Source organism: Pygoscelis adeliae, unplaced genomic scaffold (genome assembly GCF_000699105.1).
Source record: "Pygoscelis adeliae isolate BGI_AS28 unplaced genomic scaffold, ASM69910v1 Scaffold63, whole genome shotgun sequence".
Classification (NCBI taxonomy): Eukaryota; Metazoa; Chordata; class Aves; order Sphenisciformes; family Spheniscidae; genus Pygoscelis; species Pygoscelis adeliae.
Window position 1 is genome coordinate 3,128,851 of NW_008824414.1, and position 15,635 is coordinate 3,144,485.

Sequence of the window (15,635 nt, forward strand, 5' to 3'; positions counted from 1 at the left end):
ATGAAAAGAATGGTTTGAACTATGAACAAAACTTGATAAATAGAGCTTGACAGAAAAGACTTTTGGAAAGTCAAAGTTTTTTATTTAAATGAGAATGGAATCTTTGGAAGAGATGATGAGGAATGACCTTCATAACTACTCAGAGGATCCAACATCCCAATAATTTGCTCATTTGGCTGGTAGTGGAAGAAACCAAAGTTCAGTTTCTTGCTCTGGTAAAATCTGCCGAAAGCCTGCATTGCTCGTATCCCAGCTGACTGCCTGGACCACCAAAGAACTGTTGAGTTTGGGCAGTTAAAGTTCTTTTTTAGACCTTTTACAAAATATGTGATGAAAATATCCATTGAATTTTGTTTTTCCACAAACCACTTGCAAGGGAAGCTGAACCTAAAAGTTAATAATGAAGGATGCCTCATCTGGGAACGTACTCTGTTAACCAGTGCTAACTGAGAGCTAAAACACCGTAACCTTTCTGAAAAATCTGTTATCTGATTGAATACCTCAGATTTCAACATGATAAGCACTAACTACTGAGCTACTATCTATTTTGTTGCAAAGGAGGTCTTTTGCTGTCATTTTTGCTGGAAATTCCACCGTTAATGAAGCTGAGAAAAGTTTGATGGGAGCCTATATCACTGGAAGATTCCCCATCTGCTCCTCTGTGAGTGGCTGTTTTGCACAGAAATAGAAAGTTATTTTGTTCCATGGAGCTGCTGAAAAAATTTTGGTGTACAAGATCTTGTGTGGCAATTGTGATTGTTCTACAGTAACAGTAGTAAAGACAAGACCATGGCAGTGGGTCACTATCATAAAGCTTTGTCCCAGTCACTGGCAAAAGTTCCATTTGAACAATGTGCTCTGCATTTGCAAACACTGTTAAAAAAAGTTTCATTAACATCAATAAAACCTTCCCAGAATTCAGCAGAAAACTGACTTGCATTGTTATGTAGAATTTAAAACTCCTGTTGTTACTTTAAATAATCCAAGCAACTTGAACACTTTCCTGAATGTATTCTAAGATAAAAATATTTTCCAAATATTTGGAAGGAAGGAAGGAAGGAAGGAAGGAAGGAAGGAAGGAAGGAAGGAAGGAAGGAAGGAAGGAAGGAAAAGAAAAAAAGGCTAAAAATATTAGGGTAGACTTACATACCACCACCCCCCCCCCTGAGTAGCTGTCATTCTAAACACTGTACATTTGAGATCACCACCACAAAATAAAGATACTCCTTTGCTGGTTTGTTACTGTATAGCCCTACAACCAGACTATCTAGGACTAAATCTGAAAACAGAATTCAGTCACACTGTAGCATTTAATGTTTAGAAAATCCTTTGCCCCTGTAGTATTCGTCATCCTATTATGTTAAATTTAGCTGGTCAAATTCTGCTCTTACTTGAACTTCACATCTGTCAACATAGAGTGTACAAGGCATATATCAAGGTAGCATTTAGCTCAGCATAGGGAGAGATTTGATATTTGAAATACATTTTATCTTTTGAAAGCCATACGTTTTTCCAATAATAAATGTTGAAGCACGGTTCCCCAGGGTCATGCAATCTATGTTTTTTCCCACTCAGCTAAAGATGGTATTAAGGAGCTAAAATAAAGAGAAATATTGTCATTTGGTTATGTAGTGTAATGTGCTTGATATCATTCTTCTGACACTTTGGACACTTTGTTTAACAAGGAAATCAACACAAGCACACTAGCTGCTGAGTACTTCCAGGTTGAGAGTTTGTGACAAGACTGGATTGTCAGCTCGAAGGCTGTGTGCGTGCCACCAAGCTGATAAACACACACTCTCTGCAGCACAGTGTGGGGAGAGAACTGGCTGCCTGGTGAATGGTAGACCTTTAGCAGCTGGTAAAACAGCAGCACTGCAGGCAGCTGCTGGCCTTACTTGGCAGACAACAGCTGCAGACATCAAAGAGAATAAAAGAGAAAGAGGAAGGTGGAGAGACTTGAGGTGAAAAAGGAATTCAATCTATACTTTTTATGAAGTAGATGAGTTACTTTTTTCAGTGATATAAACATATTGTAATATTATCAGTTTGCATAACTTTTAAAAAGAAATATTAAAAATAGTTGCAAACATACACATGGAGCACTAATTCCTCAAGCATCCTACTGGAGTCCCAGAGGGTTAATCCCATAAAAAATACTGGGTTCTATTGAAAAAGATGCTCCAAAAATCTCAGGTAAAGTTTTAAAGTTATTTTCCTCAGGTAAGTAGAAATCACCAGAGCAAGTAAACTTACTATGAGCAATATCTACTGTCATTACAATGTCTTAGTTTTCTTATACTGTGTACATGGAAATAGAAATCACAGCTGCTCAGAGTGCCGGAGATGAGAAAAGTCGTCTATTAAGGTGACTTAATTTTTTCTCTGACCCTTTACAGCAGTGAGCCAAAATAGAAAACATACTGAAAAAGTATGCTAGTTTATGCCTGTAGTGTACATACTGTGTATGTTTTGGAGTGGCACAAAATGCCATAGTTTCTTTTGGCTTTGTAACAGAGGACACAAGTTATTAGCAATGTTGTAACATGTAATAAGCACTTGTATTGAAAGACGTAATGACTGTAGGGTATCAGATTAGTGTTGAAATTCAGTTTTAAATGGTCAATAAATGGGTAGGCAGTGAAAGAATGGTACATATTGCCCAACTTTCAAACGTATGCACAAAAGACCCAAATTTGGCCTTTTGAACTGTCTGACTGTATACATTATACAGAGAAATTCCAATCATTTTAGCTGAAACTCTCCAAAACATTCTTCCAAAATTTTCTGCAATGCTTCAAAAATTTCAGTACAGAAATAAGGTGGGAACAACAAAACTAGCTGTGTTTCAACCTCTTGATCCCATTGTCTGTAACTAAACTTTTTTTAGGTTTTGTTTTTTTTAATTTATTTAGCACCAAAACTGGACCTGGTGAAGCATTTCATTGTCACACTTGTTTACTATCGGAAGCAATTTTATTTTTTAAAGAGTCCTGGAAAATTGAGACAGATTTCCTTTACAGATATTTTAGGTCAAATAGCTCAAGACACTATGTGGATAACTATCTGTCCACTCAAGACACAATGGTGTCTTGAGCTATCTGTCCACTTAAATCACAGGCACTTGCGCACCTGAACTTGCTCTGAGCTTGCTTGATGATTTATCTCTGTTTAATTTTCTTTGTTTTACACAAAGACATTGTCCCCATCAAACAAAGCAACTAAGTAGGTGTTTAAGCAAGTGATAATTCCATTGAGGCCAACACGATCCTTCCCATATCTTCCCATCCTTCTGTGCCTGGGAAGATCATGGAACAGATCCTCCTGGAAGCTATGCTAAGGCACATGGAGGACAGGGAGGCGATTTGAGACAGCCAGCATGGCTTCGCCAAGGGCAAGTCCTGCCTGACTAACCTGGTGGCCTTCTATGATGGAGTGACTACATCAGTGGACACGGGAAGGGCTACAGATGTGGTCTATCTGGACCTCTGCAAGGCCTTTGACATGGTTCCCCACAACATCCTTCTCTCTAAACTGGAGAGATATGGATTTGATGGGTGGACTGTCCGGTGGGTGAGGAATTGGTTGGATGGTCCCATCCAGAGGGTAGTGGTCAACAGCTCAATGTCCAGATGGAGGTTGGTGACAAGTGGTGTCCTGCAGGGGTCCGTATTGGGACCGGTACTGTTTAATATCTTCATCAATGACATAGACAGTGGGATCGAGTGCACCCTCAGCAAGTTTGCAGATGACACCAAGCTGAGTGGTACGGTTGACATGCCTGAGGGATGGGATGCTATCCAGAGGGAGCTGGACAAGCTGGAGTAGTGGGCCTGTGTGAACCTCATGAGGTTCAACAAGGCCAAGTGCAGGGCAGTGGCCTTGCATGGTTGTTGTATGAATATGTACCATTCTTTCACTGCTTACCCATTTATTGACCATTTAAAATTGAATTTCAACACTAATTTGATACCCTACAGTCATTATGTCTTTCAATACAAGTGCTTACTCCTAATTACTCCACTGTTTTCTCTTGTTCCCTACAGGCTCCATCTCTAGTGCATTCTACTACTGAGCAAGCTCTGCTCCATCAGCCTTTATTCTATAAGCTATGATCAAGGCTTGTAGAGCTCAGAAGCTCTTTTCTCCCTGACAGCCTTAACCAAATCACTTTTCCAGGCTTGCCATTCCTCAGAACCGTGCCGGCTTTGCTATCACCAACCCAGCATTTCCAGAATGCAGTTAAGTGCTTATCACTTAAAACTTTAAGTGCTAATTGCTTAGTAATGAAAACTTTAATTGCTGGGAGATTAAACCTTTAACTGCTAACTGGCTGGCGGAGTTCCAGTCCATAACAACCAAAATTCACTAATATAACATTTTTAAATGTCCTTTGTAAGAAAACTATTCTATACCCAAGTGTGTGAAGGCCTAGATGCAAGATGGTTATTTTAAGTATTTCCAGGATTGAGAAAAAAATGTTGCTGAATTAGGAATGGCTAATTTGGGATTAAATAAAATCTCAGTGTTCATCTTAGAAATGTCTAAATTATTAAGAAACATTTCCTCCTTTCCTTTATTTCGCCTGCCTGTGCTCTCAGGTAAATTGATCCCTCCTGAAAACGTATGCCTCAAGAGAAAGGTACTCAGTTTCATCCTGACCTGGTCTTTAGAACGGAGACTCTGTTGTGTTCTCACATTGATAGGTTTACTGTTGATTGCCAAAGCTACTGTGTAACCCGAGGAACTCTTCTCACCTTCTAAAACAATATTCTGATCTTGATTTTCACAACTTCAGAGGAAATACTGCCAGAAATGAAGCAGCTAATTCCCTGTAGATTATATATTCTGCTCTTTTACTGCAGGTGCTAATGGAGCTGAGTAGAGATGTTTAATGCAATGTTACTTGTGAGACACAAAAGGGCTTACACTGGATAATGAAAAGGAGATACAGGCAAACTGAATTCCTAGCGTACCATTAACTCCTCAACTAGAAATTGGATTGGACAGAATTCTTCAGTCTGCTTTCTAGTTTCTAGAAATTGCAGAAGAAACATCATGAAAATATGTAAGACAAAGCATTAAGTCTATATTCCTTAGCATCTTTTCATTGTATTTAGTCCCTGTTCAAAATTCCAACCCATTTCTTTAAGATCTCTTTCATGTCACAAGAGCTTTGCAAAGGACTTGGACAGTGTTCCCAAACACAGAACAAGCATAGTGTCTCTTGCTTTTACCTTCAGAGCCACAAAATGAGAAGCTTCTGGCCCTCTGATGTTCTGTCAGTTTTTAATGCAAACTCTGGAAGTTCACCGACACGATGCTGCACAATCTGAAGAAGATAAATCACAGTTACTTCAAGCCAGCTGACAGCAGTTTAAGCAGCTGCAATCATCAACCACCAAGGGAGTTTCTTCTTTTATCTTTACTAAATGCAAAAGTATACCAGGAACTGGTAATATCACTGGACTATCAGGAGTCCTGCTTTTACATAAATATCAGCAAACGGTAAGTAAATTCTGTTGACGAAATGTAATAAAACAAAGACGGTTTCAAATATGACCATTCCCTGATGCATTCTGTAGCCCCGTCTTACTCACTTATTGCATGCTGCTGAGATTATAAGGTTTGCTTTTATCTGTCAGAAATCAATATTTCAAACATCGGATAAAAGAGGAAATTGAACTGGGAATAGGCTGAAGTGCTGTAAAAACTACAAAGCACAATTATCAAAAAGCACTTAAAGTACTTAATAGGACACACATATAAAAATGCTCAAATTAATGTCAGGGAACTATAATGAGAACTTTTTCTACGCTTTTTGATCCAAATGCAATGTAATTCGAGTGCAGCCTGGTCAGTCAATACAATTTTCAGTTTATATGAAACCCTAAGGATTTCTAGCAATCCATTTGCTAGAACTGAACCATTACATATGATTGGTTAATATTTCAATTTATTGAAAATACATTATTTTGTATAAAGTGTTTAAGTTGTTGAGGTTTAACCATTATAAACAGTTATGATAAAAATAGATCTTTGGGTAAACAAAGACCTTACAGTCAAGCTTTTAATAAACACTAGTATAACTAGAAAATTGGATTTTAAGGGGAATAGACATAATAAGGAAAAACTGCAGATATGGGGTGGTGAGATGAGAGGGAAATGTTGTATAGAACTGATCTTTATCAGCACGCATTAAGCTGAGAAGGGACCTCTGTAAAATGTTGGAAACCATGGATATTTTATGCAGGAAGTTCACTATTAACTTTGGTACTTTCCCCTTAGATTTATATATTCATTTATCATCTTTAATGCTATTGAGCTGCAGGTCTTTACAAAACTATGCTAGATCAGAAATCACTGCAAATGAGTGTGTACATGTCTGTATGCACATACTAGTGTCTATAGAAAATAGATTGTGTGGCCTTAGATAATTTGATATGAAATATGAAGAGCTGCAACACACAGAGGAGTTACAGCTATGATTTCAGCAACCAAGACCCACACTAACTAAATGGCTGTATCAAACTGTATCACTCTCTTTCCCAACCTACGCCCCACATTTTCATTAAGGAACAACAAGGGATTCTTGGGAAATCTTTCTTTGTGGAAAGTTATTCTTAACACTTATACTTCACTTTTATACTTTAACCATTACACTTTTTTCATATGAGGGAACCTTAGCTCAATCACAATTAAAATGTGCTTCTTATTGGAACCACATCAAACTCCCTGAACTTTGGATCAGACTGTGGTTTCCACTAACAAACTGTTTCATCAGCCAAACATCTCCCCACCACCTCTCCTCATTACAGTTTTGGGCCTAATCCAGTACAACTTCTTGGTTAACATGCCTACTTTCTCTGTCATCGAGGCTAAGTCCAAACTTTGTTGCTTCTTCCATTTTCAAGATGCAAAATTGAATTTCAGTCCCTAGCATCCTGATTTGGGTCACAATTCACTGCTTTAAATTCATCCTCCCTATCCTTCACAGTTCTTCACACATCTTCCCTTTTCCTGCTTAATCTCCTCATTAGTCTCCCCACACCCCCTATATATCCACTTTATTCAGCAAACAATGCCACCCCAGCATGCCATACCATTCTCCTTGCTTTCTATATGGCATTTCTGTTTTTCACCTGCTTATTTGATACGGCTTGACCTTCCTAAGTCAGTTTGGAAGCTTGCTACCTTTTCAGATTTCACAGCTTTTCTGAATACTTGCTTTTACTTTAATGCTTACAAGAAATTCCATGAGCTACAAGGATTAAGTGGGGATGTAAATATAAAAAAAAAGTAATATTTCACACAAAATATTATTTCTATCTTTTAACAGCATTTTAAACACGTAACCAAAGAACAAAATATGCACAAGTTATGCAAAAATAATGTATTTGCATACACAAAAAGGAAACTGAACAAAAAGCCAGAAATGTATCCATGAGTAATGATTTGAAATATAACGTATGGTTTACTATCTGCCAGTGTGGCCTTTATATTTTCACAGTTACACACTATATAAATCATGTAACTGCTGGCTACTCATGAAGCTGGATAAAGCCAAAACAACGTGGGCCAAACCCTAGAATCCAAACTCTGATTGGCAACACAGAAGTTTTGTTTGGATAACAGAAAAATAAATGCTGGGTGTTGGGACAAGTGTATCTGTATAATTCCAGACAGCTGTTGTTTAACCTGTTCCTGCAGATCTTCAAAGACAGAGACTTCAAAATTTCCCAGGCAATATATTTCAGTGCTTTATTATCTTACTATTATAAAATTTGGGGTGTTTTGGTTTTTTTTTTTTTTAAAGTCTAATCTGAATCTTTGCTACTATAATTTAAGTCCTACTTCTTGGCCTATTTTATGTGATGGAGAACAGGTTACAGTATTCCCTTTTGCAACAAATTTGACTACGTAAACACAGTCATCACAATGTCATTCCAACCCCACTCTTTCTGCTCTTCCTCATACATCATGTTTTCCCGAAAAGTACTCCCAGATCTGTAATAGCATTACAGACAAGAAGAAGAATGGCTTAGGGTATTCACACTAAGTGAAGATTCCTGTCACTGTCCAAAGTCTTCTGCAACTTCAGAGGAATCAAACCCGCATTCTGTCAAAAGGGTGTAAAGCTGCTGTTGCTTCAGGTTGTGCAGTTTGAGGTCTTTTTATATCATACAGCTTCCTTCCAGTACACAGGTCATGTGAATAGTACAATCAGGCTCTGTTCTAGATGGTTAATGTCTTATGCAATTCAGCAGGTAAGAAAGGTGTCAAGAATCTCTTTAAAGTTAAGCTGCACAATACATAACCAAAATCTGTTTTCTAATAATTCTGGTCTTGTGTATATTAAGCAAAATTTAACATGATTTAATTGAGGAAACTGGGAAAGAAATCCCCTAAAAACAGTTTTCACATGTAAAAACAATGTTGACAAGACTAAAAAGAAACAGATCGCTTCAGCTGGATACCATATTCACTTGAATGGTGTCTTGAGTTTTCAGATTTCCCGAATCAACACACAGAGCATACAACCTTTTCCAAATAGTACATATTTCCAAATAACAAAGTAATAAAGAAATATTTTGCTTTAAAAAACAGTCTGAATGGAAAACATAATATGATCTGGTAAGGCAATTGTAGTTATGGCAGTCGTAATTGCATAATGCATTTCACAGAAGCTTCTTCTATTGCACCTTATTGTATTTTTTCCTTCAATTATTAAATTTAGAGGCTTAACCTCAAAAGCAAATGCACTTGTCTTTACATGCACTTGAATTGTTACTGCCATTTAAAACTAATCAATGTTTTCTTTAGTACCATAATAGCTTATTTGCAAAGCACCTCTTTTAGAAAAATTTACATGGTATTCTGGAACAAAACGTGTTTCACATTCTAAGAAAAACTCCCAATAAAGAGAAAGAGGGCCTGATTCTTATCTCAAAGTTTAGTGCAACTAAACTGACTTCAAGAGCTTAAAAATTTGTGCACAAAGGGAGATGCTACTTGATTATACCAGTGTGTTCATACACAATACAAGGAAAGACTATGCATTGTACACTATCCTTACATCCCTAGAGAACTCCAGGAAATTAATTTGAAAGGGCTCAGCGTATAAATATATGCTTTCATTAATGTTAACAGGAAAACCAATGGTTAAAATCTTATTATTAACCAGTGTTCAAACACACAGTCCTTGGAAATATTATACCACTCCTGACTTGGGTGTTCAACTGCATAAAACTCATAGGACACCAAGGTCTCATTGAGTGGTGGAAAGCCCAAGCTACTCCAGTAAAGTCAATATATGCACTCAGAGTGCAGTTTGACACAAACAGGAATGTTCACACCGCTTTCCTCCACGAATATAAGGGAGGTTTCTAAATTAGTCTCCATAGACTCCTTCAGAAGGAGGTCAGGGAAATGAAGTTAAGCAATATGAGTACCTCTAATGTCTCAAGTTCTGCAGTTATTCAACAAACAGAGGTCTTAATGAAGGAAAAACAAAGTTTGCACAAAACTCACAAGCAGGCTTTTTTCATTTCCAAATGTAAATATCTACTACTTTAATAAGCAGATCAACTCCAGTTCAAGCTATGCCTGTACTTAAATACATGCAAAACCATTGATTCCAGTAGGGTAGCAAGTCTATCACTAGGATGAAAGTTATAAAAACAAGTTAATAGGGGTTATAATAATTGAACATTTGTAAATAGAAAAGCTGTTACAAAGCCTGTGATCAGAACGGAGATTTTGATACAGTTTGTCCCATGCATCTTGTTTAGCTTCACAGTGATACCTGTCTGTTGTAGCTCTGCAAAATATTTGGTTCATTCTATTTGGAACACAGCCTTTCCCAGAATAACAGTTCTGTCTCATGTGACACCTTCTGCTTACACTTCCAAAGTCTCTACCCTTACCTTAATCTATGCATTGTTCTCAGCTGAATGTTACTAATAGTGGTAGCAGGTGATTTGCTGTCCAATATTAGCCACGCAGAAGATGCAGTGTGGGGCTGCTCTTCAAAGCTTTGTAGCTTTGCAAATATGTGTTAAAATCATTCAAGGAGCTGAGTGCCTTAACTAAGAGTGTAAATTGGGTAACTGTATGCATGGATAAGTACAATTAGCACTTGCAGAAGTTAAAGGCCTTGTGGGCAAACAATTGCCTGTTTAACATAAACCAAGCAGAGGAGTGTGATTCTATATTCCTTTCCCTCTCTACATGCAACATTTTTAAAAATCTGACTCTATTACAAATACAATGAGCAAAACTGACAAATTTAAGAGTAAGGATGCAGACTTTGAATGACAAGGACAAGAAGTTATTCAGCTGACCAGACAGTTCATGGACAGAATTGCTTACCTATGAAAAGTGTGGGATTCAAAAAGACGTGTATTTCAAGATAAGCCTAGAAACAAGAAATAGACATAAAAAAAATTAATCAAAACCCCCCAAAATTTCAATTAATAAAATAAGTTGGGTTGAGGAATACAGAGTGCCAAACTTTACCAAAAGGAAGAAATAGAATTATAATTCAAAGCATTGGACAGAGTGACGGTCCACTAAGTAATGCAACAACCTGTGCCAAAGCATTTGCCACCAATTTATTTGCTGCTGAAGGCTGAAGTCTTGCTCCTTTGCTAAATTACATGTTTCAGAATTAATCCTGTAGCCTGCAGCAGGTAACAGATGCTTTATAGGGCAACTTAGAGCAGACAGTCACCTATTACTGCTCATTATTTAATAGCACTGCTTTAACTCTACTGTGATTGCCTTCACTGTTGGATAGTTTCTTACAGGTTCATGTTTTCACAGTTCTTTTCCTGGGTTTCACACCTGCTGCCATGGTATTACAGTGAGTCCAGTTGGACCAGTGTATAACAAGCAGCAGCTGGGAGAAATTTCCTGTACAATTTATCCTAGATGGGCTTTACCAAAATCATGAATTTCTTTTCTTATCAACTAGTTATCATGAGATCCCAGCTATCAAATTTTTGTATATGTTTTCAATATTAATCACTGCCAGTTGTGTGCAGTACAAAAGGAAAATATGCAGCTTATGACCAAAAAAGCTGTCAGAGTCCATGATATAACTCATTATTATGTGATGGATAAGATAATTCTGTGCAAAGTTAAAAACATGTAAAAGTTGCAATGTAGGGCAAAGTTTAACAGGGGCCAGCAGAAAAGACAGAGATGACAAATTTTCTATGTATTTGCTTATCTAGAAATTGCAGAGAAATTGCCACACCAGTGATCCAACAAATCTGAGGCAAAGCTTCATGCAATTAGAATTTACTTAATTTTTGCTGACCTTAATTTCTTCTTTAATAAGATGAGAATGTTTTTCTTTTTCAGTGATTCTCTGTTTCTGTGACCATGATTTTCATTTGGTTCATCTCTGTGTTTTTAGAGAAATACACAGAGAACGGCAATGGGAAAGCTTATCTATTTCAGCAAATTCAAGGAACTCTACTGAATTCAGTAAAGTTATTCCAGATTTTTTTCATTCTAACTGGCAACAGATTTTGGTTCAGATTCTTTTACAGCATCAAAAATCTGCTGAGGTAACAGCTGCCATGTTATATATAATACTTCCTGCACAAGTTTTAAATCGTATTTTTCAGTACACTTATGTCCATGAATTGGGAATCTATTATTTTTAATAATCTAGAATTCAGAGCCAATATTTAGCATTTGTAATCTTGAAAACAATTTAATAGGGGGCAGCAGAATATTTTTGTATTTTATCAGTTTATTGTATCTAAGTGCTGACGGTATGTAGCATCTATCACATATTGCATGTACTCTTGCATTGTAGAAATCGGTTCACCCCCTGATTTCCTTTCATTAACCAAGATTATCTTTCCAGCTGTTCTTTAATTAAATATTTCATTAAGGATCATTAAGGAATTATATATAAACTCTTCATAGTTCTCATTTTTAATCATAAGCACTTCATTCGCAAGCAGCTATAAATCTGAATTTTGCCTTCCAGTTTTACTACAAAGCCTTTTTAGAATAGGTATTGAGAAAAAAAAACCAAACCAACAAAACCCCCTTCATTTCCAAAAGAGAATTTTCCATTATATTCATTTAAAATAATCAAGAATTTACTTAGAGGGTTTAAATAAGGTGATTGAAAAATGAATCCCAGGATTTTTCCATTCTTCTTCATTCTGGCTAAAATAAAGGCAGTTCAAAATCATAGATTATTCCCTCTCTTTAAACAAGGTAGAAGGTGGTGAGACAGTGCTGGGTAGATGCACAGTAGCAATGGATTATGCAGATTTTTCTCTCCTGGGTCACTGTTATGAATCTGATCCAAGATAGCAGTGACAAAATATCAGTGTCATTTTATGGCTTTTAGCATAAAATCCTGACCCTATGAGGTCAATGGCAAAACATCAGTGGTGCCAGGATTTGCACCTTTTGATTCTCTAGTATGCAAAAAGAATTGAAGTCTGACTCAGCATCCATTGACTTTAATGGGAGTTATAAGAAGTTCAAGGTCCGGATTTTTAAAAGTCCTTAGGTGCTGCTTTGCTCACCCTTTGAGCATAAGAGCTGGATCCTTCAGATGATTCAAACACTTAAAACTGTAGTGTTAAAATTATAAACTTTTGTCCTTAAAGTGAAATTCTCTGATGTGCAAGATAATATAGTGATGCTAAACATACACAGTATCAAAACAACATCCACATGCTGACTGTGTGTCCTGCCATCACTCCGGTGGCCTACCCCTAGGCTTAGCGCAAAAGCACTTCTAACCCACACCCTACTTCCAACCATTTCTCTTTCCTCTTCTAAGATCTGGGAGAATATCTAAGTCCTGAAGGCTTCTCTGCCACAGCTATGCAGGGACCACTACTCACGTTTTCCTCTCTGGACAGGAAAATGCCAAGTGGGCATTCTCAGAGGGCTGTGATTGGGAAGCAGTCCTATAGTGAGGTGTTAAACGGTGTTGCCCACCCAGAGCGTAAGTCACATGTGGTCCAACCTGGGCTCCCTCTCAGTGCACAGGGAGAGCTGAGCGCCTCAGAGGTGTTTCACAGCAGCTGCCTGCTGACCCAACCAGTGTCGGCAAAGGCCCAAACATTGCTGCCTAAAGCACATCAGTGAGGAAACGTTCAGGAAAGAAACAAGCCTTTAAATCAAGTTCTTTTCAGCAGCAAAAAAGACTCAGTTATGTGAAAGCCATAGTAGGAGATATTTTCACGAACAGAGGCCTATGCCTTTTCCATAACTGAGCAGAGCTCAATTTTTAAAACTGTGACCGGAGAATTTGTTGGCAAGAACTCTGCCAAACATAATGCGAAGCTATCTTTTTATCTAGTGATTATATTGGCCACAGGAAGTATGAGACACTGACTCTTTTGCCCTCCTTTATCAGATGACACACATCCCCTTGTTCCGCTATCTGGATTACTCTGCTCCACTAGGCTAAGCACTGGTTAAGGGCTGCTTTCACCACATTTATTCACTTCTCTTAGTTCTTTCTCTGAAAGCAAAATCCTTGTCCCAGATGACAGGAGGTTCAAAACTACTTGGACTACCACGTTTGTGGCCCTCAAGAAATTTAGCATAGATTGTGGCTTCTGTTCTGCATTCTGTCTAGTCTGACTTACAGTCAGTTCCCAGAAAGTTCACTACTATAGAATGTGAGGTCTCTGTAGTACAGGAATAGTAATCCTTTGTGTCAAAATGACTAAATTAACAAAACAAGAGAAGTCATCAAACATCCTTTCTGGAGTGATTAATTCAAACAAAATCCTTATCAATTCCCTGAATGCAGGCAGAGGTGACCTGTTATTTTATTTCGTTTGGTTTGGTAGCGGTTGTTTTGTAGAAAGGACATTACAAGCCATTTTAAACCAGCAGTTGCAGGACCCTAACTCTCAAGTCTTGCAATTTTGCAGGCTTGAAAAGGTTTAATTCTGAAAAGGAAATAAGAATATAATCCAAATGAGCTGTCAGATTTTGAGTGTTTATCCAAAATGGAAACAAATTCCCAATATTAAATGATTTGTTCATGCCCTCCAGAAATACTAAGGTACATAAATATAAAAATTATGTCTTGCTGTAACATGTGCTTTCCAGAGATATTTCACTTGTACAAATGCACAGTTCAGGCATGTGTTCCTAAAAGTATTTAGCTATGCTGAAAACCACCCAGGAATTAAACTGGATGAAAGCATGCTGAAGAAGTTGTTGGAGGTTTAATTACCTTTTCCTTTTTTCTCTTTAGTGGGAGTTCTGAATTCTGGAGGAGTAAAACTCCAGTCTCTACTGTATTGAAATGATATTTTTTTAGCACTCCAATCATTGTCTCTACTTGACTAAGACATTTCTGTGCTAAAGCAGGTGCATTTACTTTTCAAGTATTATTTTACTAATCAATTGAAAAATTACCTCCATGAATGACAGAAGTGCAGACCTTTGGAGTATTTCATTAAAAGGAGCAAACATTAATTACAAATCCAGCCCAACCTTTGCAGACATAAATTATGGGATGGATCTATTTTCTCCATGCTTAATTGCAAGCAGTGACTAGGTCTTTAAATTATTATCTCCAAGGCATGAATGAAATTAGAATGGATTTGATGATATTCTCAAGGCTTATTTGTATCTAAATAACTTGGCCATGTACTATCTAGTGATATAAGGAAAATCAGGTGAAACACCTTTGAGGTGTGGCTAGCTTACCATGAAAAAATTGGGAATTGCAAAATGGAATTGGAACCTTAAAGTCTCCGCAGACAAGGAAGTCTAGGTTTTAACAATGGGATAGTTAATACTGTCCAAGTATTTTTATTCTAATCTAAATTCTAAAAAATTTAGGTATTTGTAACTTTCTGAAGCATTCACATTTCAGACAGAATTTTCCAGGCAGTATTCTTCCTCAAAGATAATATTTACATTTCAAGAAAAATAACTATTTTTCTACTGAAGTAAAACACCCTTCCCACAGAATTAAGAAGGTTGAAAATTGTGATTTTGGAATAGCTACAGTGCTGACATGTTTGTGATCAAACTGAAATCTGGCAGGAAAATATATGAGTAAAGTGCCTTTGATTGGCCCGTTGAAAACCGATTTTGAATTAGCCATGTTTGTTGATACAAAGTAGAGTTTCAAAGACATTCAATAATAGCCGAATTTTCAAGTGATCTTTGCTTCCAACTAATACATGCTTTTACAGCACATCCTCTACTTGTCTTTTTGTCTTTTTTAAATATCAAGAATCAGCAAAATTTTTTTCTTTGTGTTAGCACAGTCCTAAAACTGAAATGAACAGTTAGGCTGTTTTTCCAAGGCCTTTGTCAGTAGTTTAAGTCAGAAACACCGAAAACAAATTTCCCAAATTTTAAACCAAGCTTTACTTAATCTCTCTCTCTACTGAGCTCTACTTTACCTATACCAGTTTTATAACTCCATCTGTTTTCCAAGGGAGAAGTATTCAATAGTTACTATTTACGATGAAATGACTTAATTATCATATAATAAAACTCCCTTTCGATTTCTAAAATAATGTTTGTTCAATGCATGACAAAGAGAAGGAATAGAACAAAATTAAAAATTGAACATGCACAAAACTCAAATAAATGAACACAAAACTATCTGATAA